The following is a 27,180-nucleotide window of genomic DNA, read 5'->3' as shown; positions in this document are numbered from 1 at the left end:
TAGCATCATATTACATTTGCACTAAACATTATAGCATGATATTTGGTATAAGCATAGCACAAACACATTATGCATCACTCAGCAGTGCACCATAATAACACTAAAAAAGTGCACACAGCACCTTAGGGCCTTGCGCCCTGTCACCATCAACAAAATGACCTCAGGCCAACTGGCCTTTCACTGGGGCTTAAAATGTCAGGGCATAAATGTAGGACCTTCCCAATAGCCCTCTGGCTGCCAATGAATCAAAATCACTAGTGCACAAATGCGCTGGAGATGTGGGGTGTCTCACCCCTTCCTTATCCTCACCAAAGAAATGGCCCCCTAAACGTTGCAGCTGCCCGCACTCTCGCGGTGCAGATGGGGAAACAAGCACTGGCACCACCGTGCCTCGTGAGCTCCACTGGGACTCTAAAAACCAAATGGCTCCCACGTTGCAGCTGCCCACGCTCTCGCGGTGCAGCTGTTTCAAGCAATAGGGGCACTGGCCACAACTGAGCAAGTTGGAGCCCCACTCTGGGGGTCTGGAACACAAGATTGCCCCCACAGTGCAGCTGCCCGCAACGGAGGTGCAGCTGTGCAGAACGATTCTGGCACTCACAGTGCCTCAGGAGCCCTGTTCACCGGGCTCCTCCTCGTGCCATCTATTGGCACCAACAAGCATTAGCCTCACTCACTGGGCTCTTCTGGGACTTGCTGGTCTCCTCTGGTGCCGCTCCCGGCTTCTCCGGTCAGGCTTGGCAGCATGCGGGGCTCTCTTCACCAACACGGGAGCCCTGCCTGCATCGGGCTGCCTCTTCCTCTGCTGGTCGTCTGCTTTGGTTTCCTGGCCCCGCCCACAGTCAGGCAGCTTGCCTGGCTTCCGGGTCAGCGGCGCTGCTTTCTCGGTGGCTCCTCTTCTCTTCGGGTCGTGACGGTGATTCTGGGCAAATGCGGGGTGGGCTTCCGCCTAAAAGGTACCAATGCGGGGCGGGCTCCTGCCGATAAGCACAAAATGCGGGGTGGGCTCCCACCGTAAATAACAGCAAAAGCGGGGTGGGCTCCCGCTATTAAGTAAGCATCGATGCAGGGTGGGCTCCTGCCAGCAATAGCAGCGGCAGTGCGGGGTGGGCTCCCACTCTGCTGCAGAAGCCCCAAAAATGCGGGGGAATCCGCACATCAGGATTCCCTCCCAAATTCGTCGCAGCCCAGACCTGCAAGTTAAAGCAAAAACGATCCTCTTGTCCTGGAGCAAGAAAATACAGATGCAGCGCTCACGAGGCGCTGGAAGTCCTTAAAGTTCAAGGGGCATAGCTGGGCCCAGGCAGGCCAGCACTCAGGTTCCTCCAGCAGGGAGGCAGTCCCGTGTGGTGGTTCCTCCTGGGGCCCAGCAGCAGCAAGCCCCACGTCACAAGGAAGCACAAAAGCACCACTTTTTCATGGGGTCACAGCCCCAATATTTATACCAACATTTGCTTTGTCTTCCCTGGCACTGGGCTTGAGGGAACTGTTTCTGGGGGATTTCGGAGCACTTTGTTGACAAGGCTCCTCTTCCCCTTTGTCATGTGGAGGATCATCATCAGACACACCACAGGGGGGCGGAGCCAGCATTCACCTAGGCAGGCACAGACCTTTCCCAGTGTCAGGGGACTACTCCTTCCACTACTCCAAATGCAGATCCCCTATTAAGTCTAGCGCTGACTCACCCTGCCCTCCCTGGAGCCACACACACCTCACCAGCCCCTGTCACTCCAAAGCCAGACATGCAATCCACATCAGGCAGGCAGACATAGCACACAGAAATGCCAACTTCTAAAAGTGGCATTTCTAAAATAGTGATATTAAATCTGTGCACACCATTGAGCAGCATTTATTATTACCATTCCAAATATACTAAACGTGACCACGCTGCTCCTCTCATATCAGGAATTACCACTGAAACACTTATCAGGGAATCCCAAATGCATTCCTATGAGAGGGCAGCCTCACAGCAGTGAGAAACCAAGATGGCTGTTTGTCACTACCAGGACATATCACACACTTAAGGTACATGCCCTACCTTTTACCTACTATGCACCCTGCCCATAGGGCTAGCTAGGGCCTACCTTAGGGGTGACTGACATGTAGTAAAAGGGGGGGGTCACAGATATGACACACACTTTAGGTGCCACGTCACAGCGGCAGTAAAACTGCGCGAACAGGCCCTGCAATGGCAGAGGCCTGAGACAGGTTTGAAAGGCTACTTTGGAGGGTGGCGCATTCAGTGCTGCAAGCCCACAAGTAGCATTTAATTTACCCGCCCCAGGTACTACTTTACAAGGGACTGACAGGTAAATTAAATATGCCAAACAAGTGTAGACCAATCTTACCATGTTTACCACAGAGAGCACACGCACTTTACACTGGACAGCAGTGCAAAGTGCCCAGAGTCCTAAAACCACCCACACCATGTCAGAACAAGCATTGGCATAGCCAATAGGTCTCACCTTTAGGACCTTATAAGTATTTAGTTATGCAGCACAATATCCTTACTGCAAGAACATTAACTGTTGCATGGCTAAACACTCAAAAGGTCCCAAAGGCGAGACCTATTGGCTATGCCAATGTTTGTTAATCTTGAAAGCGCCACTAATGGAGGTCACAGGAAATCTCTTTTGAAAACCATCAGCTGAGGTCAAGGAGGAGCAGGCTGGTCTCTAGGGGAAGCTTAGGGGAAGCTAAAGGGAAGAAGTGATGTCATGGAGGAATGGAGGGGGTCTCTAAGGGTAGCTAAAGGGAAACAGTGAGGTCACGGAGGCAGGAAATGGTGGGTGGGGCGCATTATAAAGGGACGTAGGGAAACTATGAAGGAGGGTGTGGGGAAGTCGCTCAGTGCAGATAAAAGGAAGCAGAGAAGTTGAGATGTGGTGGGCGGGGGTTGAAGGAGCTTCACAGCTCAGAGACGTTTTAAGGCATGGGCAAAGTGGGCTCTGGCCCAGGGCCCCAGCCTCTCAGGGGGCCTCCTGATAGAACCAGCTCTGTTCTGCAGAGAGTCTTGCCCTGAAGACCTTGAATAATATTTAAACAGATTATTGTAAATAGTGTTTTCTGTCATTTATTTTTAAGACGTGAGAGTCTATTACAGACATTTTGCAGGCAAAATAGGTTTGTTTCATGCAACATCCATGCTAAAAGTTTCTTTTAGATCAAAACAGGACCTCACACATGAGAGAGTTTAGGGTGTGACAGAGATTATTTGCAGTATTATTAGTGACCTGCTGCTGTGTTACAATACTGAAAACACACATCACTGTCCCTAAATATATGATGTTCACACATTTAGAATTTGACCAAAGCGGGCAGGAATGAGCTGGAACTGGATCATGAAATCAAAGCTGTTCGGAACAGGGGCCCCCAAAATACATTTGGCCCAGGGCCCCCAATATTCTTAAAACGTCCCTGTCACAGCTGCCACATTGTCTCTGTGCATGTCTGACATTTCTATAGTTGCTGTGTACCCACGTGCCGCGTTTGCACGTCTTGTGTGACACTTTAAGTGACACGTAATCGTAAGCAGAAAAGCGGTGCAATGCCACGCCCCAGTTTCCATGTCTGGCAAAATCAGAAGCACTTAAAAATATCCGGAAACTCTTAGTTAAAAAAATAAATAAACCTTTGAGATATTTATTTAGGGTTTTATTTATAGTCCATATTCAGGGGTGATGTGCGCATCGGAGAATTAATGATACATAAAGTATAAGCAATAGCACGTCAGGCAGACAACACGTTATAAAACAAAGGGAGCAAAGCACAAGGCACATTTCTGAACAGATGATACATGGCAGCATCACTCGCCGCCCGTTCTCACGAGCATGAGCATGCACATCCCACAGAATGCTTTAAGATAGTCACCTCATTGTGGTGCCTTTGTGTGCATTACTCTCTGTGCCCTTATCTTCCAAAAGATCCTTATCTTGGGACAGGATCGCACAACATGGCATCACCGCAGCCGCAACCACAACCGATTCGATTCAAGAGAGACAATGTAGTCCCGGTTCAGGCATTCCCCGCCACAATCTGTTTTTTCTCCAATTTCTGTACTCGATTAGGGAATTTCACCCAGTTAGGACTGGGACGGGCAGACGAACTTGGAAGTAATGGAGCTCAAAAGCGACTTTCCGTGCCCGGCCCAGCAGGTGTGTCCTCAGTGACACTGGGCTAGACAGGCCCTGCCATGCGCCACCACTGCAATACCTCACGCAGTGTTCGCATGACTGTCGGTGAAAGGGGCTTGTCCCTCGAGTCCCCCATCGCGGGTTGACATCCCTAGAAATGCGCCCACCACAAGATGCGCAGTTTGGAAACTATCATGACGTTTATAAAAAGAATATATAGCATGCCTTATAAAAAAGAAAACTATTTTCCGTGCCCCCATTCCAAAGCAGACCTCCTAAGAATCCAGAAAGGTTTGTCTGTGTCCAGCACTGGAGGTATCCACGGCTTAATTTGTAAAAGAATAAGTGTCCTGGGCCCAAAGTGTATCTCAGAAGCCTGCAGCCGGTGCAGTTGAGGGCCAGGATTGCCGATGCCAAGGCTACTATTCTTGATTCCACCTCATGCCACCTTATTTCACCTCGCTGCTTATTTTTAATTCCTACCAAAAAATTGTCCCTTGTCACTGTTTCGCTTTCTCCAACTCTTCTTTTTTTCTCTCTCTTTTTTTTTGTTAAAGTCTGAAGAAGAATGGGTACATGCCGATCCCCAAGTGAGCCACCTGCAACCACTGGCGCAATCTCAGCACGTGAGCATCTGAGCAGGGTTACGTACATTTATTTGTGTGACGGGCGGCGCATTACAAAATAAAGCTATTTCCTTCTATGCAAAAGGTATATGAAAGTAAAGCCTTCCGATGAGGGCAGCAGACGATGTTAGAACTGAGCCGGTCGGAGTTGTGGTGGGTGAGCCAGTGAGCCGTTTGTGAAGGCTGGAGCCCGGCAGTGTAAATACACGATGCGATCACACCTGCTATTCACAGGGCTTAGACTGACAGAAGTGCGGTATAAATAATTCCACAAACCACGGTATAGTGATTAGTACATTTATAGAGTCCAAAGGAAGAAAGAGGTGGCATGCCTACACATTAACAAGTCCCTTCTAGCAGCTAGAAGGGGCTTGTAAACTTGCAAGCACATCCAGTGGCGGCTCGCATAGTCTTTGTGGATGTACCAAACAAAGTAAACATAATTACAGAGCGATTTATGTTGCGCTTCCGTCGTTTCTAGGCACTAAATGTGCACAGCTACTGATCTGATATGCACGTCCAGGTGGGTCTGCCAATGGCACTTAGGGCTGTACAACGGTCCGAGCACCGTCGTCTTTGTTCCAGACGATAAATATGCAGTGTACGCGGCCGGGCTTGCAGTTCCTCCAGCGCAGCTTAGTTCCTTTTAGCTGCACCCGGGCACGTCAGACCTCCCCTCTGTGCACTGTAAGATGCACGGATATTTATACATTGCGAACCTGTCCATATACACGAACTGTCAATATGCAGTCATGTTTGAAAATCCCTTGTACATGACATGTCCCATTGTGTACTCACTGAGGTAGACAAAACGGCGGCAACGGATGAGGAAACCCCGCGTCTGGGCACGATAATTGAAAACAGATGTGGCCCGTGCGTGTAACCGCAAGCCTTAGGCTGTGGGCAGTTACATCAGCTGGGAAAAGGAAGACGCACGCAAACACCAATCGAAATATTGCAGGAAAAACAGCCACAAGCACGAGCTTGTGAAAGGTGCTGGTCAGCTGCAAGAGGTCGTTTTCCTATGGCAGCGCATGCGCGCTGCTATAGGCTCGACCTAAAAAAGACTAGGAGGAAGGCAAAATGTTCAGGGATGACCCTGCAAAAAGGGCCAAGTCCAACAACAGGTATGGGGGCCTAATCATTTACGAGCTCTGCCATACCTTGAGGAGCTCTGTGGCACCTTCTCTTGTTGGCACTGACTCCTCCTCTTGACACTGTCTGCCGATTCACGCAGTCTTTCTGCGGGCGGATGACAGCAGGGGCATCTGACTGTTGTAGATGACCACATGGTGAGTACATGGTGTCCCCTCTCTCCACATGCTGTTGTGACTGTGGCAGGTGCGGGGTTGGCTCACGCTGCGTCTACTCTACCCTCCTAGGAATCGTATAGCTGCTGGTATCAAACATGCCACAGGGAGGCTGTCTAGCACGGGTTAAGAAAGTAACCACTTACAGGAAGGAAGTGTGACACTTAAGCAGTGTGTAACGATGTTTATGTCACTTGCATCTAACCTGAATACATGATGAACACAACAAATCTAAAAAACACATAATCAGAGAAATTCAAACTAATTTATTTAACCAAGTTTCTGCTGTGGCTCTCTTTCTAGGTGATGACTCGACTGCTGTGCCCGGAGCTCTAAGAGCAGAGACCTAGCAGAGGAATGCCGGCTGCCCGGGTCCACGAAGGAGACCCGCTAAGAGGGCGGCCGCCTTAGTGCCACAAGAGGCACAGGAGGCAGCCTCCCAGTGGTTAGGACCCTAAAGGGTCTGGCGTGCTGCATCACTTCCGGGTAGAGGGGGTGGGTGGGTGAGGTACATATACCTCACCCCGCCCACTGGGTGCCCTCTTTGCCCTCTACCCTGACGCCGTTTCGGTAGTGTCCTCTGTGTGCTGCGGACCACGAGGTTAGTAGGCCACCCCCCACTCCGCCCCATGGGGTCCATGCCTGGGAGGGACCCGTCCCAACTACTGGTGACCGCCCGTCCCCCTTGTTAGGTGCGCGCCTCCTGGCCGTTGGGGGCTCGGGGCTTGGGAGGGGGACCGGGGCAGGAGGGTTGTCTCCTAGGGGGACGGATCCGCTGTAACGGAGATCTCCCCCAGGCAGAATCCTGCTATGGCTAGGGTGAGCGCGGGGCTAGGACCGAACGGTGTGGGCCCCTGGGGGGGGCAAAGAGGCTTTCTGTCAGCGATTGGGCCCTTGCTTAATCATCGGCCGGGGGCAGGAGGTTACGTGCATGTTTTTTGTGGGGCTTCAAGTAGTATAGGGCGCTGCCGCGCATGGTTGCACAGTTGCCTTATCCAGTGAATTGATCATTTGTGAGGTCAGGGGCGCAGGGCGGGCAGGCCCGATGAGGGCGGTAAGGGGCCATGCAACACGGATTGCGGAGGAGTGTTGGGGCCACTGGGCCGGGTGCCCGCACTCTGTCTTGGCCGGTTAATCCGCGCGCTGCATTGTGCGCCCACAGGGTTCAATGATGCCCAGGTACGCGCTGCTGCAAATGTGGCTAAAAGGGGTGGGGCTACAGGCGGGGGCCATTATCTTCCTCAGCGTACTCCTCTCCCCTGTCTGGGGGAGGAATGGATGGGGCGGATTAGCAATACAGGAGAACTTCCCCTTTAGCGCCACAAAACTACTTCGGTAGAAGGCCAGGTGTTACAGTGGTCCACCCGAGTCAGGCTGCAATACTTGACTCAAGCAACTATTTAAACCTTTCTTGGTGTTGGCAGAAAAGAGGTTGCTGTTTGAAAGATGACCTATTTTCACTGCATGAAGTAGACAGCAATGCAGGGCATCTTTCGTCAGTGGGGCTGGGCCCCATGAGAAATCTGATACCTTGCTTACATATGGGGCAAATGGTTGCCTCATACAACATACATGTGTATATGTAAAGTACACGTTCATCACTATGGGTGTCTTGGTGCTTAATGACGGATGTTGGTTGTTACCCTACTCATTGGTTCTCATTTTATCGACCTCGTATGGATGAGAGGCTGGGTGGCCCGCCGGGATTTGTAACGGTGACCATTGATCGTACACAGGCCCCTGCATTGCGGGTTTAAGTATGATAGTCGAAGGTATATGTCGAGGCCCCAGACACTGACTGCAGAGGACAGCATGACCTTGCTTCCCTTGTTTACTGACATCTAGCCCAGTTACTAAAGCGGCAGCAGCCCACCAGTCCATCTGAAAGTGGCGGAGGTCGTTTAACCTTGGCACAGTGAATAAGAGTTCAGCCAGTATCCCAAATGTACCCCCCTTTCTCTCTGCCAGCTTTAGGGTGTATCTAGGCTGCCCTAAGATCTTGGAAAGGTATATGTCAGGTGACTGAGGGATACGTGGGCTTACGGAGGCTACTCCTTTCATTCCTCCTTCTGCCCATCGCGCCTGAAGTGTTGTGAAGAAGGGAGGAATTATTTATTTCATAGATGGAATCAACTATTATTCTGTTTCCTTTCTGCTCCTTGTCATGAAACCTTTGGAGACGTTCTTTCCATCATTGATCCGGAGAGGGTAGTCAAGTCCATCGAGATTTCCTGCTCAGATGGCAGGGGGTATCTTGACTACCTGCAGCGGCATTACGGGGCCTATACTTTGTGTCTAGATTTCTCAACCTCCAGTGATGAGCACACATTTGTGGCATGAGTGTATGCAAGTGTGCAGTGCGGTCCTGCAAGGCCATGGTGGCTGTCCATGATTGGTGCAAACAATGACCCGGCTCTGTTTACGATGGAGAACCGTGTCACCTCCAAGCAGTGATATTAGTCCTTGGGAAGTGTAGTGACCAAGCGCAAGTGCTTCATTGGTTTCAGAAAGCTGGCAACTGTCGGCCATCCTTCGTGGTAGGGTATTGGCATGTCGAATGCCAGATGTTCCCTAAAGTGCATGTGGGCAATGTAACGGATACTCTGAATGCAAAACAACTTATGGCGACTTGTGGAGTCTTGAGGACATTTCTCTGTTAGCTTTCGTTGTTTATGTAATCATGAAGGGTCTGCACTTGGTGGTGGTTAGCTGTAATGGGGGAGGCGGTCCATCCTTGCACTCCAGGCGTCAACTTAAGTGGTAAGGCAGCTCCTCAGCCAGGTCAATGGATCCAGGCAATGCCGTGCAATGCAGGTGTTGCAGCGGGTGACCTCCTCTTCCCACAGTTATTGGCCGGGTGGTTTACGGTCCTCAGCACCGTCACTTAATCATCGGCGATGGTGACAGCCCGCCCGCAGGGCGCTGCCTCTCTGTTTTAGAAATGACCACAGCATCGGACATTTATTAATTAAACACTTTAAATCTATTGCCTGCTGCCCACGCCATCCTTCTAGCACTGGGGGCCTGAAATAGTCTGAATATTCACACGTGCACAATTGATTGGGTTAGGAGTTGTCATGTTGACTACTCTCTTGCATGTGGCCTGTCTGGTGTACCACAACTCCCCACCGCAGCGACATCTAGGGTCTAACCATGGTTCTTTCCGTGGCCAGCTTTCTGTTCTATAAGAAACCCATTGCTATGCCCCATGCTCCTAATTGCACCAGTCTTTGGGCAGGGCGGACAATATTGAAATTACTAGTGCGCACTGCCCATGCCTTGCTTTTAGCCGTTGAAGCTTGGAATAGTCAATTGGTTTTGTATACTGCAGGGGGAGGGACTCAATCATTTTCACCCCTGCCAATATAAAGCATAGTGATACACACTTTCCAGTTTTGTACCGGGGGGCAAGGGGCAGTGACATGGGCATAGCTCTTGCTGCAATCAGCGCACAAATCTAATGCATGTTTATGTAAGGGCACGGCATAGCGCGATCTGCAAATTACATACATCTTCCAGTACCTTCAGTATACATGCGCGCCCATTTTTCACACTTCCTGTGGAGGGCTAGGAATCCCGGGGGATACAAAGGGAACCAGGGCTGTGGGGTTCAGCACCTAGGGTCACTCTTGGTCAGCAGGTAGGGTTACCTGGGATAGGACTACAGCAAGTAAGCAGGATGGGCTGTGTAAGGCTCACCCCACAGGGGGTGCAGTCACTGCAATAAGTGGGCACATTACAAACCTTCCCTCAATCCAGATTGTCTCCATTCATGAGTTCGCCATGTTAAAGGATGGTTCAATTAACAACTTTCCCTGCCCAGACAACCATGGATACGTGGGGGAGGAAGATTACTTCTAGCACGGGGGCTGCTGTCCCACAATGGGAGAAACAAGGTACATAGCAAGTAATAATTACGATTGTACCGAGTGTGCCATGCAGTTATGATTAGTGTAAGGTTTCCACTACACCGGCACAACATCACATATATGGGGCAGTCAGGACACAGGCTACATGTTCCGCCTATACCATAATGGGAGGTAACCACACATTGCCACTTGTTTGGTGTCCGTTGGTCTAAGGACTGGCCAGTGCGACTTCCTGCTGTCAGATCTATGAGAGCAATAACTCTGAATTGTCTGGGGGCGGGGGGTTCTGGGCATGGAGACCCGGGCCAGCCCACCCCCTTTGCTTTATCAGTGACATCCCGCACCCTCCTTCAGCAGGGATTATTTCAGGGATGCTTCATAGGGTTCAAACTTGTGGTTTGCCTTTCCTTCGTCCTGTTACTGCCACATTGTTCCAGTTCCAATGGTTATGCGCTGGCAATTAGGTTTGAGCCAGAGTTATACCGGTTAGGGCAGCGATTTTGCGCATGAATGGAAAGAAACGCCATGGCTTGCCAGGCGCTCTACACCACCTCACGGTGGTAGATAGGGCGGGTCATAGAGTGTTGCCGCCGCACGGGGCACAGACGTCAGGCAACCTGGGCTTGTTACTGTTCGCCTCGGCCAGGCATATTCACCCACACTTTAGACAGGGCAGCAGGCGGGTTTTGGTAGAAGTCATCTTCAAGTGGACTGCAAGGCAAAGTTGGTAAATACGTCATTAGAGGACATAAGACGACATGGTATTAGAGACCTTCTGGCATTATCAATATCCAGACAAGGGCAGTTTTTTGCACATATTGTTCCCTTCCAGTTTCCTCAGACTTGTCTGCCCCAGGGATATCCTTCCTTGGACTAGTAATGAAAGGGGCAGCTCCTGCGACCTGTGTCCCAAATAGGTCAGTAGTCTACGCTGGGGTAGATGTTCCATAAGGGCAGGGTTACTGAGGTTGTCCCAAAGCTTTGTGGTCAAATTGGGTTGGCGCAGCAAGTCCACAATCCTTAGGAAGCAATTCGACATGCGGTCGATCCAGTAGGGCAGTTAGCTTACATAGTATCAGCAAGTGGATAACATGCACTGGTTATTCAGCGACTTCATGCCCTGGGGGCACGGGCGCCTCTCAGCATCTGTTTTCATCAAGAAGGGTGCCAAGTGGCAAAAACCAGGAAATAGGTTTAATATGTGCCTCTGGCCTTACAGCTGTGTGGAGCCAGGCTCATTTAGAGGTAGGCCTAGGTGGAAATTGGGTGCTTTTAAGGTTCTCATGACCTTTGCGGTTTGTGGTATCTCCCAACGGATCCATTGTAGGTGTACTGCGGTCTACATGAGATTGGGAATCTGGGATCCCGACACTCTTGTGGGTTTTAGCATCCAGGGTAAGAGATGGTTAGCAGGTACTGGCATCTGTTTCCGAGGGCAGTTAAGCAAGCGGGGTGCGCTGCATAAGTTGGCACTACACGAAAGGGAGAGGTGTCGCCAACAGTGGGGGTCAGGTGCGATGCCATGGCATTACTGGGCCAGGCAAGGGCGGATGGGTACAGTGCCAGGAACCGCGTGATCTCTGAAGTTAGCTAGCTATGGGCAATCAGCAGCGGAACGCATCAGGCAGGGGGGACTATGGGAATCCCAAGGTTTTATAAGGTACAGCCGTACGCAGCCTCCCCGGGGAGTGGCCGGGAGATAGGTTAAGGTATCATGTGCGGGCAAACTTGGAGCATTCCAAAGGCACACTGTGAAGCACCAGGGGTTTGATGGGGTGCAGTGTTATTGTGCAACTATGTGCCAGCTGGAGTAGTTGTTTATACTGGTGTGCAGTTGTCAATAAGGGTGTTAGAAAACTAAGGTGGCCTTGGACTTGTTTGCGGGACCAGGGAGAGGCCTAGGTATCAGCTGGATGTAGACAAGCTTCCTACCCTTGTTAGAAGGGGCATGGACAGGTTTGCTGGACCTGGAGAGGGGCCCGAGCAAGCAGGATGTAGGTAAAAAGGCTTAGGTGCAAACTGGAGTGTACAGAAAGGTGTGCAGTGCTCAATTCAGGGTGTTAAGCAAGCCAGCATTTCTTTATTTTGCCAGGACCAATGGTTGGGTTTATGGCCTTTTGTGCGTCTTCTAGGTGGCACGAGGGGCGGAATGCAGGAATCAGAGACAGGTGTTGTCTTCACCACTGAGTCAATTCGGTTTGGGGGCCTAGGCTAGCGCTAGGACAGCTTGCTGAAGATAGCTGCAGCACAGACCGGGGGGGTGTCAACCCTCCTAACAGCGGGACATACACGTAAGGGGCTATGAGTTGGATGTCCTGTGTAGGCAGGCACTGCTGTAAGAAATGGTGTCCTCCATGTTTAAGAAAGCAACCATTGAGGGACATGTGAGTTATAGGGGTCATGGATAACCCCTTGCTTAGTGAAGCAAGGAGCCCGGTCTAGGGAGGCCAGGAAGCCTTGTGCAAATGAGCTAACCGCGTCATGCGGAAATTCACTGTTCAAAGTAGACTTTATTTGGCTAGGATACCCAGGCATGCGCTGGACCGGCTGGATGAAGAAGCCACAACAGAGTCTTGGGGGGGGGGGCATTCCTCCTCCTAATGTACTGGTTTTACACCTGGGAGGGAATAATCTGGCATCTCTGGGGAGAAGGGCACTGCTTCAAGCATTAACGGGTACCACGGGTAAGTTGAGCAATCGGCTGGGGACCTGTGAGATATGGAGGGCTAAGATAACGCACCGGCAGGTGTGGCGGGGCGCACAATCATGGGAAGCCAGGGAGGTCTCTTGCAGGAAGGTAACAGCGCCATGAGTAAATTCTCTGAGCTAAGGGGGTGTGCCTTCATCCGTCAGGGGTTACTGCACACTAAGGCCACAGGGTGTTTTGATGAGGATGGGGTACACCTGTCCAGAATCGGTTTGGACCTGTTTTACTTGTTCTGGGTGAGGCCTCAGAGACAGCAAGGTGTAGGTAAGGAAGCCTATCTTGGTGGGGGGCTCTGGGGTGACGGTGGCCACACCCAGAGCTGTGGCGGAGTTACAGGGCAATCCAGAGGCTGTAAGGTACAGAAGGGTACCCTCTGCACGAGCACAGTAAAGGTGCTAAAGCCAAATATCGCCATGGAGGTCCTCGCGTTGGACCCTGGAGGAGCGACGGCGCCCCGTTAGTCCTAAGGGCGGTTGTGGATCTGCGCAACCGGGGGTTGCCTGGAAGGCTCCGCCCCTTTCTGGGGCGCGAGCAAGGGAGTGGACTGACGGTCCACCGGTGGGAGGAGTTGCCCCTCCCCCAAATCTGACTGACACCGATTGGATTGGCCACGGTGTAATTTGGCTCATCAGGTGGCAGGTGGCAGGCGGCGAGGGACTGCCTGCCTTGGGATCGCCCGTAAGCTAACCCACCAATCTTGGCATTGTGTAATGCTAATAAACCTGCAGCAATTTTCTCAACAAAGAAGGTGTCTTGTCTGGTTATTTCGCTGAGAGATTGCTGTATGGGGGGGATGGTGAGTGTTGCCGATATTGGCACTAAGGGAGAATCGCTCCTCCAAAAGGCTCCTAGCTGCAATTTGCTTTCTCTGCAGAGCTGTCGGCCTCACATGTATGACGACGTGGACAGGACTCTCCATCTGACTTGTGAGTGTTCAGGAGAGTTGTTGGCACAGAACGTCGGTGTCACAACATGCTCTGCTTGTCACGTCTGGGGCTGTATGCTTTTTCTGGTTCAAGGTACAAGCACCAGAGGTCTGTCCGCAAAGCAGCTAAATTCAGCTGCTATGCTCTGAAAGTAAACACTGAGCCAGTCCTGGGCATGCGCTGTAGTTTTAATACAAGCTCCTGCACCAGCGTGAGGCTCACTCGTGAAGTAGAAAGGCTGAAGACCACAGTCCAGCCCCTAACATGGCCGTAACCATGACGTCAGTTCTCCCCTCCCATAGAAACTGCATTGGCATAGAGCAGCGAATTTGAACAGCTCTGGGCAGGGATTATTTATGCTGGCTGGATTGATGGGCAACATGCGATCTCAGCAAGAGCAGAAGTTATCAATTGCGTAACATCACATTTGAGTGCGGCCATGCGAGGGCAAGCAATGAAATGCGTTAGTTTCACCCTTGATGCTTGGCACTTGGCAGGGCTGCCGGTTATGGGTGGGTGTTAAGTGGAGTTACAGCACATGGCTGAACACTAGAACTAGAACGTGCCCAGCAGGACGCTTCACGGAGCACCAAAGTCGGTATAGGAACTACACCACTCCCGGTGTTAACACCGGCACATCTTGACCCCCAATTTATGGGTTCTCCAATGCAAAGTTTTTCCACTTTCATCACTGCCCCAGAGTCTCCCATATTTCATAGATATTCATCCAAGCCAGAATGGGGCCCCGTGAAGAGTAGGCGGGCCCCTGAAGGGTTGGGGGACCCCTACACCTCAGGGGGCTGCGTTGCGCCCGACTGCCTTAACAGTGGAAACACGGGTCCTTTTGATCACGTTTGTTGCGTCAAAACATGAGGAGAACGATCTAGGGATGAAAGTCACAATCCAGTCAAAATAGACTGGGGAAGCTCGGAAACAGAGCGCCCATTGATTTCTTTCATTTTAACTTCCTGGCGCTGCGGCTGCATCACTACACGATACCCGCCTCCCAGTGGTTGCAACTGGCTAGCTGACATTTTTGGGTGCCTGGGAGGAGCGATTATTCTCTTCTACACAATGCGCCATGGGTCGCCCTCGGAGGCTCGCCCCGCCCTCCGCCCCGCCCATCAAACCGCTTCTGCTGCTGCTTTCTGCTCAGCGGCAGCCGGGCTGGCCCCAGCAGAAGAGGTCTTCGCGGATGATTTCCTCGCCGGCCACCTCCAGGAGGGATCCACGTCCTGTTACGATTGCGTACTCACAGCCCAGGCCTACTGTGGACCCAGTAGCAGTTGCCAGTGGTTGCGTGCCCAGCGGTACCCCCTGCAGGCGGGAGGCAGGGGATGCGATTCTGCCAGCCAGGTAACCACCCCTGCTCCCGGGCCACCATTGTTCTTTGTTACTTTTACCTTCTGGCAACGGATTTTTGCTCTAAGCGCACTCCTAAAATCATTCGTAAGTCTGTCTTCCTGAATGGTACAAAGAATGATGTCGCTTTTGTCCTGCTCGTTTCATTGGAGGCTCCTGCTCCATCAAATAATTGCGGGTCAAGGGTAGGTTAAGTGTGCGTGAAATAAGCTATTAACGCGCCCGGGGCTGCAGGGTCTCAGTTCTGGGTGGATTCTGTTCATCAAATAACAAGAAAACAATGTAACCTGAAACACACTAAACTTTCTTTCGGGAAGTAACTGGGGGTTTACTACTCAACTCTCTGGTCGAATTCATTATTACGTTTGTGTGGACTTGATGCTGTGACTATTACATTCACGCATCGTAGAAGCACAATAAATCGTGGCTATAGATGCGAATAACCTCATTTTTTTCCAAACAGCCTCCGGTTTACGGTGACGCCTAAAACCAAACCTGACTTTTATGTCAAACGCACAAAGCATCCCGAAACGTACAGTGTCACTTACGGCAGGAGTCGGGTAAGGCAACAAATGAACGGGGAGTGTCCGTGGTCTGACTTGGCGCTAAGAGCCCATGTAAGAGCTGAGCCATGAACATGTTTGGCATGCAATTTGTAAAATTTTCAAACACAAAAGATCTGGCTGACCCGGGCAACAACCATTTATTTTAAGTAGGACTGATGCTGGGGGGTCTCCACCTCAACCCAACCACTGCTTCAGCAATAATACAGACTAATCCAGTCCCCTGCGCCCACTATTCAAATTGTATTATAAAGAAAAAAGAACGTAAGTCAAGTCACTCGCAGACAACATATCCTCAGCAAATAGGTGTATGTATACCACAAAAAAAATTGTGTGTAGAAAAGAGAAAGTACCTCACGTGCGCACCACCAGAGGAGCTACTACCTGCTTGCCCACGTTTTTATCATCATTGGTAACTTTCTCATGTAGAAAAGAAATTGGTGTCCAGTAAACAAAATGAAAAGAAGTGTAAGAGGTGATAAATATATCACCAAAGAAAGACCCAGTAAAAAACACGAGACAGAATGTCTCAAAATATAAGTAAAATTGAGCTAGGACTCACATATATAGTTGCACCCTTTTTTAATCCGAAACGTGAGCTTGCTCAACATTAAAAACACAGCATGTTGTAGACCAATTCAAGGAAGGCCAACATGTTTCATTGCCTGTATGTCTTTGCGGCAAATTTTGTCAGGGCTTCGAGGTCAGCAATCACCTCACTGGACATCTGACATTGAGTATCGAGTGACAAGTGGAAGCCAAGGGTCCGCGTACCAGCTCCCACTCAAAAGGGGTGTGTATCTCTTACACTTAACACTTAGAAAACAGCACATCCGTTGTTTGTAGGTTCATCGCTACCCGATGACCACCATGCGTTTTCTCATCCCGGCGTAATGCAATTTGTACAACTCTTATCGTTTAAAAAAAAAATGATAATGTCCCTTCAGACTTGAAGTGTATTTCTTTAACATACAGAAACGTTTCATTTTTAGTACATCAGACTATGTGGCACTGCAGAGAGGCATTTATTAAAGGTGATTTAAGAAACACACATGCCCTTCAGATGACCGTGCCATTATTATCACGTGCACCCTTTATGTGACCTAGATTCTTATTATATATGGACCAACATTAATAAACATGCTTTGTTTAATAATAAACACACAAGCGAGATTTGATTAGGATCACATTGTTAGGTCAAACAGGCAAGCCGGGATTGACTTTAGGTTTTCTGATTTCACACTTTGTGATTCAGCCACTACACTGGAATCTCTTTCTTCTGTTTTACATCGAATGTTCATGCTTTCTCCCCAATTCCTGGTGCATGAAGTTAGAGTGGGAGGCAGGCAGAAGCCACATGAAATCTCTGCTTGTTTGGGCTTGAGGGTCAAAGAAGTCCACCAGCCTTGAACCTTCAGTGGTAAACCCCAAGACTCGCCCAACTTTACTTATATCCAGCCCTGGTTCTAGTGGGGGAAGGGGAGGGCAGTCAGGCCCCACTCCTCCTCCCTCCTCAAATATGCCCTTAACCCACCCAAAACCCATCCTGAAGAGGAAAGCCATACTTTGAGCTGTTTCATAATGATTCACGTGGAGACAAAGTGTCTCTTTCTGTCTAATCACTTAACTTTCATGATAACCAGAAATTAATTGGCCAGCTTTAAGTGCCTGGGGGCAAGTGTGAAATCAGCAGGAATGGAAGTTAATGATATTGGGCACAAATGCACAGCAAGGGGTGACTGCATACTGCCATCTTAAGGTACTTAAGAAAATGATATATTAGCAAATAATACATAAATGCATTAGTCAATTTATAGTTTAAAGCAATCTAAATGTCATAAAACAAAGAAAAACGTTTATAAAGTTGCCTCAAGAAGGGAGCTAAGCAAGATCTCCTACAAAGAGAGCACCGTACTCTGCTAACTCTGCTATGTCAGGAAAGGTTCTGCTAGTAAGTCAGGAAAAAAGGATTCTGAATGGTCCTCTACATTACATTAGTTTAAATCACGCAATTGTAACATTTGACATCCCTACACATGGCTCCCAGATAATGAGCCAATCCGAGTTAAGGCACAAGTAGATAACTAAACTCATTATTAGGTCTCGCCTAGCGAACGCAGCGCATGCGCGTTGCTCGCCTTGGCGAGACCTATTGTTGACGGTTTGGTGCGCGAAGGGAGACAAACCATGTGCGCGCACAGACAGGCGATGCGCATGGCGTCTCCTTTCAAGAAATAACAAGCGCGCGCTGACAGGATCCCACCCCGCGCTTGTTTTTTTTTCGCACATTCTCCTCGGAAACGCTGTAAGACTTCCCTGGGAGCAGAACAGAGGAAGCACAGCAGCAGCATACGCCTTGTCCTACCTTGCTGGAATGTCAAGAAAAGCTAAATGAGTTTATCAAAGAGGGATGAGAGTATTTTAGCAATGATGGTAAATGCGGGAGTTATAACAGTTGTGTTATTTTGTGGTGGAATGCTTCGTGCGGAAACCAAGGCACCAAACAGCGTGACAACAAATTGAAAATTACATGTGCGTGTGAATAGGGCTTAAATCTCTATTTCAAAGCAGCGAAGATCATTATCAGACGGGGACTGTGCTAGAGAGCAAGGGTGTGCTTGGTTGGAAGACTGAAATAATTTTAGACTGCTTTCAGCTTTTAGGTGTTTTTGGACACTATTCTCTATATAAACAGCTTGTAGATTTATAAACCATAACATTCATTCATACACAATGATGAATGAACCTGACCCTGAAAGGAAACCAGATCAGTTAATTAGTCTAGGACAGGTATTATCTTTGCAATATCGCTTCCTTTTTACCATGCCTTCATCATGCAGAAGTACATTCACCAATTCAACTGTTATTTGATTTGCTCATTGATGCGCACCGCATGCCCTATCGCCGTTCTGCACCTCCAGCATTTAGCAGCATGCTTTTCATGGCCCTGCCTCCCCATCATAGATGCTCTGCTCAGCTGGTGGGGCATTCTCTCTCCCCTCCTCTTCCTCCGCCTATTAGCAACAGACGTGCAGCCAATTGACTTGTTTTCCCCCTCCCCCAAGAGCCGAGCAGCAACTCCTCCTCTCAAACAGGCATGCTGATATCATTCTTCTGTTTTGTTAACTCCTACATACAACAGAGAGGCCCCTGTAATGTATGGCTTTGCATGTGTTGATGTTTTAAAACATGAGTAATGCAGTAAAGAAGATGCATTTTTTTGCTGGTGATAGTGGAGGCAGTTGAACAGTTGCATTGTCCTCACCACCACTCGGGTGTCTGGTGTAACCGATGCAGCTATGCAGTTTGCACTACATTGTTTCAGAAAGACAACACCTAGTGTATGGTATACAGAGCAGAATGCGCTACGGAAAAAATATATGCCGGTGCCTCGCTGCCGCACTGAATTGAAGCATTTCAATTATAGCACTTTCTTAATGTTTGAAGCCCTGAAGTGCTTTAGCTTTTAAACATCGTAAGCGCGATTGCTTCTAAAGTAAAATAAACAGAAACAAGCATTGAAAATGCAATAGGTCTCGCCTTTGATTAAGTTAAAGCCATTTGCTTTGCTAATGGTATTGTATAGCAAAGCAAACTGCTTTAACTTAATGAAAGGTGAGACCTATTGCATTTTTAATGCTTGTTTTTATCAAGCTACTGCACCAGGTAGCTACTCTAAGCATCCTTCAAACTTATGGCTATCTGCTAAATAATGAAATACTTTGGACCAATCTGTACTCTGCTCGTGCATCGCATTGCAACGTATCCCATCAAAGAATAAAAAATAAAAAAATGTCACATGGGAACGGGAATACCAAAGGGCACATCAGCAATAGGCCTACATTAGCAATACTAAATGTAAATGTGAAAAATACACACTCAGTGTGTTTTAATGCAAAGGATTTACATTCATATCAACATTAACATGCAATTATGAAAAAAAATCTTCAGAACTCAAACACAAAGTAACAAAACTGCAGGCTTAAGTCATTCGTGTATGAGCATGTGTTGTAATTACAGTACGTTAATGAATGCACTTCAGTTGAAGACAAAGCAAAAAAATGTCATGCTAAATTAGAAGAATACAGGTACAGCAGTAGCACCCCTCCAAAGCCAGTGTAGGAATACAACCCATTATGGTGTATCCATTCTCCCTACACCTGCCCAAACATTCTGGGAGATCCCCCAGCCTCTTAAATATCATTTCCACCAAGTCTTGGCGCTTCCTAACAAAGATTTTACTAGCCTTCTGCCTCACAGAAGTCCCGAAGAATCTTTGAATATTTTGGTGGGGGTTGTATCCTCCGGTTCCCAGCTTCAGGATCCTGCCTTCCCTTGGAACAGACACCCCTGCAACCACTTGTTAGGCTTTACATATAGATCTTCAGAATGTTTCAATCCAAGTATAGGATCAGGTGATACAGTGCAATGAACTCCTTGTATTACAACCTCCCCGGACAAGCATTGTTACTCGCTCTCCCCATCTTGAGTCTAAGGGCGTGTGAGAACACGTCCTGCGATTTTCTTGTTTCTTTTCTAAGCTACATGAATGCTTCCTCCCCAATCATATTGATCAGTGGGCCTTGGACAGTTTTGATCAGAGACGACTCAAGTCACCTTGGGCATTATTAAGCAATGGGATATTGCCTTAGTTTTTAACAGATTCCTCGAGTCTTAACTCTAAGGGGATTTGTCAAGAGTATGTCCCATTCAGCATTGCACATTGGTTTAGGGTATACTTGAAGTGAAAGCATTAATATGGTTTAGCTGCTGTAAGCACAAACCTGTTTTTGATGCTACTCAAAGGTAAATTCCCTCACCATACACATCACTCAGCGTTGCTGCTATCCCATGCCATGAAGGCTGGCCGACCCTCAAGATCAGTCTACAAACTACTGTACCGTAAGGCGCTCTTAGTAAAACTTTTGTCTGATTTAAGTTATTTCATCCAAAGGACCTGCTCTTTAATTTCATGTTCACATTGTATCATCTTGGACTATTTATCTTTTTTCTCTGTGACGTTTGACAATCTTGTTTTGCACATTCTTTAGCTGCATCTTATTGTGTTTCTTTGTGAAGTCCTTATAGAAAGTTGTTCTTGGAGGGTTCTCTTGATGCTAGTTGATGCTGGGTAGTGCTAAGAGCTGGCTAACGTCAATTGATTTCTGTGTGCAAAAAACACTGCTTCCTATTTCATGTGCTTTATTATCGGATCTTTTTTACAAAGGCCGAGCATACATGCTATGGGTATTGTGCTGTAGCATAAAAAATATTTTGCGGTCGTCTTAAAAATGTTATTTGTACTAGTATGGCATATAAACATATACGTATTTTGCTGGCTTTTACTTTCACCACTTACAACTCCAACTTCATCTTCATACTCCTGTTCACTACACTCTTCTTTGAAAGTACAGCTTAACTCTGCTGATTCCTTCTATTTAGCAAAGGGACTTTCCCAGTTTCCACATTGTTGTACATCAAGATATTGATTCATTTTAGGATTTTTTTTCCCCTAGGACATCGGAGGAGCAGGGGGAAGAGAAAAACACAGATACAAAGTCCACAACTGTTACCAAACACGCCCCTAACAAAAGCCAGACCGTTTGACGTTGCTAATACTTGTTAGTACATGCAAGTATGTGCATAAAAGGGACTATGGGGGTTGTGGCCAAGATGGCGAGCGGGTAAGACGCGCTCGCTTGTCTCCCCGCTCCCGTCGGCCGCCCGCTGTCTTCCTGGCGTTGTTGCAGAGCGCCGGACCCTCGATTGCACTCAGTGGACGAGCGAGAACCTCAAGGACTGCTTTGCGGTGGGGTCTGAATGATAGAACGTCCCCAGCCGAAGTGCTTAGCGGCCCGACCATGGCGAGTCAAAATGGTGGCCCGGACGGCATAGCTGAGTAGCGGGTCTCGGCATTGGCGTCCCCTGCCTCGGAGGGGCTGAGAGTACCAGCGGCGCTTTCTGCAGGTGGGCCATCGTAGCCCACAGGAGGTGAGAGGCGCTTCCCCCTGACGACCGTGTGCGACAGAGAGCGCAGAGGAGGAGGGGTGACGGAGCACGGAGGCCCGTGCGGAGTCAGAGCAGGCTGGGTGTCCGAGCCCAAATCCCCGCGCTAGTGGCCTCCGCAACCAATGTACATCAGGTCTCCGGTCACTGGAGGTGTGCGACCCAGAGGCATTTCCCTCCCCTGCCAGACGAGGCAGACACGCTGAGCGACACTGCTCCAGGCCTGTGGCCCCACCTGGAACAGTGGGGTCCAGCCTCTGCTGAGGTGCCATCGTGAGACCCAGAGGGAGGGTTGCAGATGGGGCAATAGACTGCCCCAGCAACAAACGTTTTGGGGGACGTAGTACCACACAGTGCCCCGCCCAGCCATATAGGCCTCTCCACTGCACATCCATATACACCCGACCCTGCTCGGCTGGCCTGGGACCCCTGGGGTCATCCCGGGAGGGGCCTCAGCATTGCACTCAGCTGCATGCGGAGAGCAGGGGACTCGTGACCCGCCGGAGGAAGTAGGACCAGGCTGGACTGAGGCCTAGCGCAAAGACGACGACCGCTGTGCCCTGCCGGACCGGGGAGGACAAGGCCGGCGCTTCGGCGGCCGGAGGTGCCGTGGCGCCATGGTACCACATCAGAGGGGGGGCACTGCCACAAGACCCAACGGGGCCATCGTGCAGCCTATCACTAACCCAGTCCAAGCCATAGGAAGACGGAGCCCTGGTGTAGGCGGGGTTCACCAGGTGATGAAAGCGACCTCACTGGCGGCGTCCCCGATGCAGGTCAATCCATGCTGCTGAGAGGGCTCACCCCGCTGATTCTGTGCACCGGCACGGGATCCAACACAGTCACAGGTTACCGGGTCACACACCACTCCGCTTCGTTGGCAGCGTAGGGCGCTGGCCCGGACCATCCGCCTCAAAGCAGCCTTGCAGCCCACCCACCACAAGGGAGGTGCCAGTGTTGGATGACCGGTAGACGAGCAGCCACCTTCTCCCACACCACGAGCGGACGGCCTGAGCCCCGGACCGCTTCCATTTTTCCTGAGGGAGGACCCCCGCTTCCAGACGGCTAATTCACCCTTACAGCCACAGCCCAAACATGTCCACCACACGGGGAAAGAAGGAAAAAGAAAAGGGGAAGGAGGACAGGAATGTGAAGGACAGGTTCGCCAAGATGTTGGGGGCGACTGAAGGAGAAGGCCGCACCTCTCCAGCTTCCTCCGCGGGGCAGGCGACGGAGAACATGGATGAACCGGTCACAAGGGCCTTCTTTTCCCAACTGTTCTCGGCCCTGAGGGACGACCTACACGCCCTTAAATAGGATTTTGCTGACGAGATGAAGGAGGTGCTTAGGGACCTGGACGCAGTGGAAGAAAGAGTGGCAACAATGGAAGACCACGAACAATCCCGTGACGAGGAAGTCGAGCAACTGTAGCAAGAAGTGATCCGCCTGCAAGCACAACTAATAGACCTCCAGGCCCACGCAGAAAACTTGGAAAACCGCTCACGCAGAATCAAACATACGGGTGAAGGGTGTCCCTTCTAACGAACAAGGCATAGACATCACTGGATTTCTCCAAGGCCTCTTTCGCCATGTGCTGCAGGAAACTCAGAACTTTGCTATCAAAATTGACAGGGCTCATAGAGTTGGCCTGCAGTGGAGGGCCCCAGCACCCCCCCCCCCTGACATCCTGGCCAATTTGCCAGACTTCCAGCTTAAGGAGCTCATCCTGCGGTGAGGGAGGGACGTGCACCCCTTAACATACCAGGGGCACACCATAGCCCTTTATCAGGATTTAGCGGCCATCACGATTTTCGATCAGTCACGACTCACCTTCGCAACCAGGGCGTCTCCTACTCGTGGGGGCATCCATTCCACATAATTTTCAATTGGGATGGCAAACTACGGCAAATTCACTCACTGCAGGAAGCGTGTCAAGTCCTGGGCATTGATCAGCCACCCATCAGTGGAGTTCCCGAGCAAAGACAGGAAAAATCATCGATAGAAGTGCCAACGAGTCGGAGGTGGTCGGGGACCCCCTCAAAACCGAATCCGGAGATGATGGCGCAGGAGCGTCGAGATGTCCTGGCCTCCCTGACTGCTGAATCCGAACCTGGAGCTGGCGAGTGAACTGAGCCGGGGGTCAGATAAGAGGACCATAGCAATGTGGGGGGATGGCAGGCGGGGGTGGGGTGCACCGTCTGCCACAGATGCGCCCTACAAACTGTTTCACCGAGGAGGCGCGGTCAAGCACTGCGACTTCTGGAGACTTTGTGGGGTATTTCCCGTTGGGTTTGTTGGGGTTAGGGTGGAGGGGTGGGGTCCGATATCCAAAATCCACTGTTGCAAGATCCTCTGGGGGTTCCTGGCATCTCCACGGGAGTGTTCCTATGCCAGCACACGCAGTCTCCACCTATACATAGCGTCCTCACCAGACCAGGAGCCATGCCATTATCTAGGGGCCATCCTAGATTGTCTCGCAAACCCCTGCTTTAGCTATGGCAACTGTGAAAATATTTACGATTAAAGTGAAGGGGCTCAACAACCCGTTGAAGAGGCGCACAATCCTATCCTACTTAGAGAGCGCAGAGGGAGACGTGTGTCTCTCACAAGAGACGCACCTCCTTCCCAAAGATAACCATCACATGCGCTCGAGGGCCTTACCTCATCAGTACTTCTCTTCACTAGGGGAGAAAAAGGCAGGGGTGGCCATTCTCATATCTAGGTGTTGCAAGGGGGGAGGTAAAGGAGAAAGTGTCAGAACTCAAGGGGAGGTTACTAGCCTATACACTTCAATTTGGCAGCCAACTCCTAGTGGTCGGCTCCGTATACGCCCCTAACTCGGGTCAGGAGAAATTCCTCCAAGCTGCGTTAGCGGATGTACTGGCCCCACAACATCGTATGACACTGGTAGGGGGGGACCTAAACATAGTCATGGACTCTAACATGGATAGATCGCCGGCATCCTACTTCCACGGGGGGAGCTCTCGAGGGATGGGAAGGAATGGCTGAGGGAGATGGGTTTGATAGACATCTGCAGGGCAGCCCACCCCATTTCAAAACAATACACATTCTACTCCCACACGCACAAGTCTTATGCTTGCTTGGACTACTTCCTGGGAACTGGCGAGGTCAACAGCGTGGTTAGGGCGACGTGCATTGAACCTATGGCCTTGTCTGATCACAACGCTTTGACGGTGTAGGTACTATTGACCCCGCGAGCCCACTGACGCTGGGAGCTGGAGACTTAAAGAGAATATGCTCCATAACAAGGTAGTGGAACAGTAACTTCTTAAATGCATTAAGGACTATCTCACACTTAATGACACCCCAGACATAACAGTCATGACATTCTGGGAGGCGATAAAGGCTGTGGTACGGGGGGAGCGTATAGCGATTGCGGCGGCTTACAAGAGAGAGCGCAAGGAGGTGCGATCCAATCTGTCGGCACAGGTGCAGAAACATGAACGGGTGCATAGCAGGACAGGCGCCCCTAGGGTCTGGAGACAATTTAAGGCGGCCAGGGCGCAGCTCGCCGCCCTAGACTTGGATAAAGCGGAATACGCGGCGGTACTCCTAAAACATTCTTACTATTTTGGGGGGACCGTACGGGCTGTCTACTTGCGAACCGGCTACGTGCCCAAAGACAACGATCACTGGTTTCCTTGCTACAGAGGGATGGCTGGGGGGAAGTTAGAGGGGATGAAGAAATAGCCCACACATTCTGTTACTTCTATGAGAAGCTTTAAACAGCGGACACCTCGCCTGACCGCGATACTGCAGCCTACTTGCAATCTGTCCACACTGTCTCTAAATCAGGCGGCGTCATTGGACGCCCCCATTCACATAGAGGAGGTCGTCACAGCGATCTCATGCCGGAAAGTGCTTAAATCACCGGGCCCGGATGAGTTCCCCTCCCTCTTCTATAAAAAAATCTGCCCCATCATAGCTCCCATCTTAACCAGGCTGTTTAATGCCTTTGGAGGCGCTAATCCGATTCCGGACACCATGCTCCTGGCAGCAATAGTGGTCTTGCCCAAACCGGGGAAAGATAAACAACAATGCGGCTCGTACCGCCCGATCTCTCTACTTAACATAGATTTTAAGATCTTTACGGGAATCGTCGCGTCTGAGCCCCCATATGCCAAACCTGATAGCATGAACCCTGCTTGATCTGGTTCTATCTCGACAAAGCAGCGACAACACGAAAAGGATACTCCACCTCGTAGATACGGCTCACCAAAAGCAAATGGACGCCCTCCTGTTGATGATAGACGCTGAAAAAGCGTTTGATCGGGTGGACTGGGGGTTCCTGGGACACTCGATGGTGAAGTTCGGCCTGGGAGAGAGGGTTTGGGATTGGGTGGGCTGCTGCTACGCCAAACCCACTGCCTGTATCCGGGTCAACGGCGTCTCCTCTCTACCCTTTGCTATTCAAAGAGGGACCAGGCAGCGGTGCCCGATGTCCCCGTTACTGTTTGCTCTGTACATAGAGCCTCTAGCGCAAAGGGTTAGAGATGACCCTAGAATCAAGGGGATCTCATTTGGGGGGGGGGGGGGGGGAACACACCCCATCAGCCTTTATTTAGATGACGTGCTAGCGGCTTTGACAGAACCCAAACTCTCCTTTCCCCGCCTTTGTTGAGGAGTTACACACATTTAGCCGGGTTTACGGCTTCCGGGTCAATGTGGGTAAATCATTGGCACTGATCCGGAATCCAGTAACCCCATCATCGACCCTCACGGGTGACTGGCTGGCCAGCATAAAGGTTGCAGACACTATCCCCTATCTAGGGCTAGACTTAGCAGCAACGGTTCAACGAACAGCTTGGTTGAATTACGCCAGGCTGGTGCAGCAAGCTGTGAAGGACTTGGGCGTATGGAGCAAGCACCATCTTTCCCTACTCGGGCGGGTAGCAGCTGTCAAAATGTCCCTACTTCCCAGGGCGCTTTATCTGTTCCAGACCCTGCCGGTTTTGCCCCCCGCGGGAGTGACTGCTTCACTGCAACGCAGCATCAATCAGTTTGTGTGGGCAGGGGCACGACCAAGGATGAGTAAGATCCTAGGGTACATGCGCCCCGAAAATGGAGGCCTTGGAATTCCAGACCTCCTTATCTACTATAAAGCGGCCCAGCTGAGGTATCTGGTGAAGTGGGCACGGCCGAAGTCCGAAAAACAGTGGCTCTTTCAGGACAGAACTCTGGCGGGCATCCCGCTGTGGAAGGTCCCCTTCTTAAGGAGGTCACAGCGGCCGCGTGGCCTGATGGGCTCGCCAATCACTATATCGATACTGGTAGTCTGGGATGGGGTGGCGACACTTACAACTTTTCCATCTCCGCTGACCCCCCTGTTTGGTAATAGCGAATTCACCCTAGGATTGTCTGACAAATCATTTGGGGAGTGGCGAGACACCTTGTGTCGTTCGGTGGGTAATCTATTCTATCGCTCAGGGGTGCTCTCGTTTCCCCAATTGAAGCTAGAGTACGGGATCCCCGAGTCCAAGAGATTGAGGTATTTGCAGCTGAGACACTGGGTCCTTCAACTGGGAATGAGGGAACAAGGGGGCCGTAAACTGACCAAATATGAAAAATGGTTAATTGCTAAGCTCACCGACAAAGGGTTGATATCTGAAATGTACGATATGATTAGAAGTGGCCCACACTCACAAGCAACTCAGAGT

General features: G+C 50.3%; 1 protein-coding gene across 4 annotated transcripts in view; it reads left to right on the top strand.

Moving 5' to 3' along the window:
- The first annotated feature begins 14,671 nt into the window (after nucleotides 1-14,671).
- LOC146802131 (putative tRNA methyltransferase 9B) overlaps nucleotides 14,672-27,180 on the top strand; it is a 162,972-nt gene continuing 150,463 nt past the window's right edge. For 2 of the 4 annotated variants that reach the window (XM_085621694.1, XM_085621695.1), the window contains exon 1: nucleotides 14,675-14,927. The gene's annotated coding sequence lies outside the window, so the exon portion shown is untranslated. Of the gene's footprint in view, nucleotides 14,928-15,396; nucleotides 15,494-27,180 lie in introns of all 4 variants that reach the window. The other 2 variants (XM_085621696.1, XM_085621698.1) reach the window with 2 other exon arrangements.

This window comes from Triturus cristatus, chromosome 8 (assembly GCF_964204655.1).
Source record: "Triturus cristatus chromosome 8, aTriCri1.1, whole genome shotgun sequence".
NCBI lineage: Eukaryota > Metazoa > Chordata > Amphibia > Caudata > Salamandridae > Triturus > Triturus cristatus.
The sequence above is the reverse complement of the archived record's forward strand: the minus strand, read 5'-3'. Positions and strand labels throughout refer to the sequence as shown.